This window comes from Glycine soja, chromosome 17 (genome assembly GCF_004193775.1).
Source record: "Glycine soja cultivar W05 chromosome 17, ASM419377v2, whole genome shotgun sequence".
NCBI lineage: Eukaryota > Viridiplantae > Streptophyta > Magnoliopsida > Fabales > Fabaceae > Glycine > Glycine soja.
In genome coordinates, this window is record NC_041018.1 from 14230921 (window position 1) to 14237103 (window position 6183).

A 6183-nucleotide genomic window follows, 5' to 3' on the forward strand; every position below is an offset into this window, starting at 1 on the left:
CTTCAGGTTGCTCATTGACTCCAGATTGCTGCAAAGAAGGACAAAGATCTGTATGGTGATCTGCAGAAGAACATAGACCACAAACTCTTGCAACAGGTGTAGATTTCTAATTCATGGCAAGCTGAGTTACTAGGTTGACCAAGGCATCAAGTTTTCCTTCAAGCTTTTTATTTTCAGTAGATGAAGATGAATTTGTGGCCACCTCATGGACTCCTCTAAGAACAATAGCATCATTTCTTGCACTGAATTGTTGGGAGTTGGAAGCCATCTTCTCAATCAAATTCCTAGCCTCAGCAGGGGTCATATCACCAAGAGCTTCACCACTGGTAGCATCAATTATACTCCTCTCCATGTTGCTAAGTCCCTCATAGAAAAATTGAAGGAGGAGTTGCTCAGAAATCTGGTGGTGAGGACAGCTTGCTCACAATTTCTTGAATCTTTCCCAATACTTATACAAGCTCTCTCCACTAAGTTGCCTGATGCCTGAAATGTCTTTTCTAATGGTAGTGGTCCTAGATGCAAGGAATAATTTCTCCAAGAACACCCTCTTAAGGTCATCCTAGCTGAAAATGGACCTAGGAGCAAGGTAGTATAGCCAATCTTTTGCCACTCCCTCTAGAGAATGAGGAAAAGCCTTTAGAAAGATATGATCTTCTTTGACATCAGGGGGCTTCATGGTGGAACAAACAATATGGAACTCCTTAAGATGCTTATGAGGATCTTCACCTGCAAGACCATGAAACTTGGGCAGCAAATGTATTAGTCCAGTCTTGAGAACATATGGAACACCCTCTTCAGGATATTGAATGCACAAGCTTTCATTAGTGAAATCAGGTGCATCCATCTCCCTAAGAGTCCTCTCACGAGGTGGAGGTTGATCCATGTTGTCAGTATGAAAATTAGTACTGGAATGCTTAAAATCAGAATATTCAGAATCACCCTTAACAGAATGCTCAAAATGCTCAAAATGACCAGGATGCACACTATGCCTAACTAATCTATGAGAGGTTCTATCTATTTCAGGATTAAAGGGTTGTAAATCACCTGGATTGCCCCTAGTCATGCACTATATGCAGCAAATAATGTGTTTCTCAACAAGCACCTAACAAGGGGGTAAAACTACAGCTATACTCAAACAATATCAAAATGAGCTAACATTTTGTGAGGAACACCCTAAAATCATGAAAAGATAGCACAAAAAATTTAAAACAAAAATTCAGAGTCTAACTATGAAAACTAACTAAGCAAAGCTTAGAAAAATAGGACAATAATACTTGAAAAATAAAAAAAAAAACTTAGTAAATGGCTGATTTTTGGAGTTTGGGAGACCCCAACCTTCTAAAGCGGTTGTCATAGCATGGGAAATTTTTTTCTACCCCAAATGCATATATAATAATAGTCATTCTGATATCCGGAGCAAAAGTTATGGCCGTTTTAAGTTTTGCTAAAAACAAGTTCCCAAAATTTTTGTCTCTCAAATATTGTCACACCAAGTGCTCCTGGTATTTTTCACACAAAATATGGATCGAAAGAAGCTACCACACAAAAAATCAGCCAAAAATAACAACTCTAACTATCAAAACAAAAATTGCTAATTAAATTGCAAAATCAGTCGCTAAATCCCAGTCACTAATCACTGTTCATCACTGTTGTCTGTTCACAGCAAAACACAAAGCTGAATCAGTCGTTGAATCAGTCGCTAAAAATAGTTGCTAAACAGGGGATGCAACTGAAATGCAAAACAGAACGCTACACAAAACAAGACAACTAAACACTATTATGAACCTTTGGCCCACTGCTCCCCGGCAACGACGCCAAATTTGATCGAGGCCGTACCTGAATCAAATAAACATTAAAAATATAGTATATAGGAAGTGATCCTAGGTCGTCTCCCAACGAGCAATGGTCAACCAAACGTTCATAACAGATAGTAATAAAACAGTAACGAATTGGGGGGTTGTTTGTTTTTGTAAATTGAACAACAAACAAATTTGAATTAGAAAATAACATAATTAGAATATGTTGTTTCCCTTTTATTCACAAGCAAGTCTCTTATCCTAGGTTACAAGAATTTATCCTTAATCAGTTTAACCACTTAATCCAACCTTAAATTAAATTACTAAGCGAAAATTAACATAAGGTTGTCATTATGTGATTAAGCAACACATACACCAATTAATCATGAACGAAACTGATCATTAAGCATGAATGTAAATTAAGCGCAGAGAAAATTAATCAAGCATTAAGCATGCATGGATTAATAGCAACAAATACAGAGTAATTGGTGAAGAAGAAAAAACTGATTAGAATTCAATAGTAATAACAAAACCTCAAAGAGAGATGTGCTTGATCCTCAAGAGAAAACAACGCTGGAGACTTAGCCTTCCATTAATCAGTAGAAAACGAAATTGTAGATTGAAGCAAAAATGGAATTGCAGAAAATGAATTTCATTCTACGTGAATAGTGTTGGACCTTGTGGCCTCAATAATCTTAAGAGGGATAGGCTTAGAATGCAAAAGAAGCAACAACAATCAATTTAATAATGTTCTATAAACATGCAAGGCAAAATTGATTGCAATAACATAAACAAGATAAGGGAAGAAAGAATGCAAACACAGTTTTATACTGGTTCGGCCACAACCCGTGCCTACGTCCAGTACTCAAGCAACCCACTTGAGATTTCCACTATCTTTGTAAAATCCATTACAAAGTCTGAACCACACAGGGACAACCCATCCCTTGTGTTCAGGAATCCTTTACAACAAGAGACTCACAGTCTCTTAACCAATCTCATTGAATAAGAAGAATAGAAGAAGAATTCTCTCTTCAAGAGAAGAATATTACAATGAAGATCATGTAAGAATCCTTATAGATTTTGCAAGTGTTTGGTCAAGGATTTCTTTTGAGAGAGCATTTGACAATGAAGTTCTTTTGGAATCTCTCTCATTGTCTTTTGAGAGGATAAGACATTTTGGACCAAAAATACTCTCTCTGTCTAAAATTCGTGCCCAAGTCACCTATTTATAGGCCTTTGATGACCATTCACAAATCTAATGAAAAGATGTGACTGTTGGCAGATTTTCTGAAAACTTTCCACTGGTAATCGATTACAATGTTTGTGTAATCGATTACACAGTTATAATTTGAAGGGTTATGACTTTTGAATTTGAATTTCCAAAGTTTCGTTGCTGGTAATCGATTACAGACATATGGTAATCGATTACATGTTGAAAATTCAAATTCAAAACCTTTTTCAACAGCTATTTCTCAACCCTGTCTTCTGGTAATCGATTACACTTCCTGGTAATCGATTACCAGAGCCTTGCATGTCTTGAAAGCACATTGTTTTAAGGCAAGGCTTGGTCTTTAGTGAATCTTGAAACAAGGGCTTTGTTTGTTGAAGCAATCTTGAATTATTCTTGAAGCAAATGCTTATCATTTGAAGCAGCCTTGTTAGATTCTTCTTTGGCATCATCAAAATCATGTATACATACATTCACAAATAGTGCGCATGAATAGTAAAAACTGGAATTCTAAAATCCTAGAATTATTCTCCTCTCCAAAAACTCCTAAAACTAAAACCTTGATACTGTTATATAAGTCCTCAGCCCCAAAGCTTATAAATCTGTTTTAAGTCCAAGTCCATAAATAAAATAAAATCTGGACAAGATAAGATAAGATTGGATGAAATAAAATCTAGATGAAATAAAATCCGGATAAGATAAGATAAGATTGGATGAAATAATATCTAGATAAAATCTGGATAAGATAAGATTTGATAAAATAAAATTGTCTGCTCTCTTCAAGTCCAAGCCCAATTCCGGATTCAAGCCCAATTGCTTATAATTCTCCTGAAATTAAATTAAAAACACAAAATTAGTCCAGTAGACCCAAATGACAAAATTGCATAATTAATTTGACAATTAAGGCTAATCAGTAATTAAAATGGTGACAAATGGTTAAGAAATAGGAGAAAATAATGACAAATCAGCTCACTTCATACTTTGTGATAAAGAAAATGATGCTTATGTGATGACTCACTTCATACATTGTATCGGATAGGGATTCTAAGTTCCTAAGCCACTTTCAGAAGACCTTATGGAGCAAACTGGACACAAAACTCCTTTTTTCTACTACTTGTCATCCTCAAACGAATGGACACTATCTCAATTTCTAAGATGCTTGGTAGGTAAAAATTTGAAAACTTGGGAGGAATGCCAACCTCATGCTGAATTTGCAAATAATAGGGTAGTAAAATCTATTGTTTTTTATTCTTCTTTTGAGGTAGTTTACAGTTTTAATACATTATTTCTTCTTGATTTGTTACCTTTGCCTAACACTTTTGCTATGATGAATATGGATAGGCTTTCTAAAGCTAATTTTGTTAAGTGTTTGCATGAGAAGGTGAAAGCACAAATTGAGAAAAAGATTGAGCAATATGCTAGATATGCCAATATGGGTAGAAAGAAGATGGTTTTCAAATCGAGTGATTGGGTTTGGATTCACTTAAGGAAGAATAGATTTCCTTTGGAAGGAAATCTAAACATCAACAAAGGGGAGATGGTCCTTTTAAAGTTTTGGAGCGCATAAATGATGATGCATATAAAATTGATTTACTACTTGACTATGGTGTGAGCAACACTTTTAATGTTAGTGGCTTGACTCTTTGTGATATAGGTAGCTTTGATATCAATTAGAGGGCGAATTCTTCCTAAGAATGAGGGAATGATAAAGGACTATCCAAAGAGAAAGAGTTTGACTTAGGTGGATTCAACATGGATGAATCAATCACTAGAGTAAGGAACAAGAGATTTCAAGAAGAGTTTGATAAGAGACTCAGTTATCTCATGGAGGAAAGAGAAGAAAAAATGAAGCCCATAAATTTTAGCCAAGTTTTAGAATAAGTTTTTTTTTCATTTTTAATTATATTTAGGGCTTATTTTTGTACATGTAATGGGTAGCATGAACATTTATTATTATTTTCAAGTCTTTTAATTATTAGATTAGTTATTAGGCCTTAGGCCTAATTCAGGGTTATTACTAGAAGGTATAAATAGACTCTTTAAACATTTTGTTGATAGTTTTTTTTTTATGAAATTTCATATTAGACAAAAAGTGTCTCTTTTGGTTCTTATGTGAAACTTTAAGTTCCTATGAAAGAATTTAATTTTTTGTGACGAATCATCCTCAACTTATCAATTTCCAATATTGTGGCATTATTCTTTACATCTCTGTTTCCAATTTCCTTTTTTCTTTTTATTTTCCCTCATTCCAGAGAGTCACAAATAGGTTCCCGAGTTTGTTTATGGTAAAAATTAGATCTATAAATTAGGGTTTCATCAAATTTTCACCCTTACTACCCCTTCTAGTATATCTTTATTATTATACTCCATTTAAACATGTCATTAGATTTATCATGAAATAATTGTAGTAATTAAAAAAATTATGAAAAAACGTATAATTTTAAATCTATTATTCGATTCCAAAAGTGAGAATAAGAAGATGTTATTGTAAAAAAATGTTAGTATAGAAGGACATAAAGCTAAAATCAATATAGCTATTAAAAGATTAAAAAATCATATTGGCTTTACTTTTTTTTTTATCCAAACATTATCATTTTTTTATTATTTTTTTCATTGATTCTTGTACTTTTGAAAGTGTTTTTAAAAATTCACATAATCCTTTCAAATCTTATAAATCTATACCGTCATTTCAAATCTTTTAAATTCTTATGATGTAAATTCATTATAATCTAAATTATCATAAAATTCTTAAAAAGAAATCTGATAAGTCATAATATTCCTACATAATCTTTAAAATCCACAATAAATTTTATGCTAAAATGGTCTTTTAAAATTTTAATCCAATACACTACCCTTAATTTATTAAAAAATAAATAAAAAAGTACATAAAAGTATGAAAATAAATAACAGGACTAAAATCACAATTTTTAAGAGTAAGAGACAAAATATTTCAATTCAAAATAAGAGGTCTAAAATCGTACAATTTTTAAAAAAGGAGAATGAAATATCTCAATTAAAAAAATAAAGAAACTAAATCACAAATTTAAAAAAATAAAGAGACAAAAATTATATTTTATACAACTAAGAGGCTAAGATATTAGCTATAATAAATTTGAGATTTTCCTCTAAATAAACATTAAGATTTAATTTATCTATAAG

The 6183-nt window shown here is 32.6% G+C and overlaps 1 non-coding gene across 1 annotated transcript; it reads left to right on the top strand.

Annotated features, from left to right (window-relative positions):
- Positions 1 to 398: 398 nt before the first annotated feature.
- On the top strand, positions 399 to 505 carry LOC114394290. The gene has a single exon (XR_003662696.1). It is a non-coding gene; the product is annotated as a small nucleolar RNA R71 (small nucleolar RNA).
- Positions 506 to 6183: the final 5678 nt, after the last annotated feature.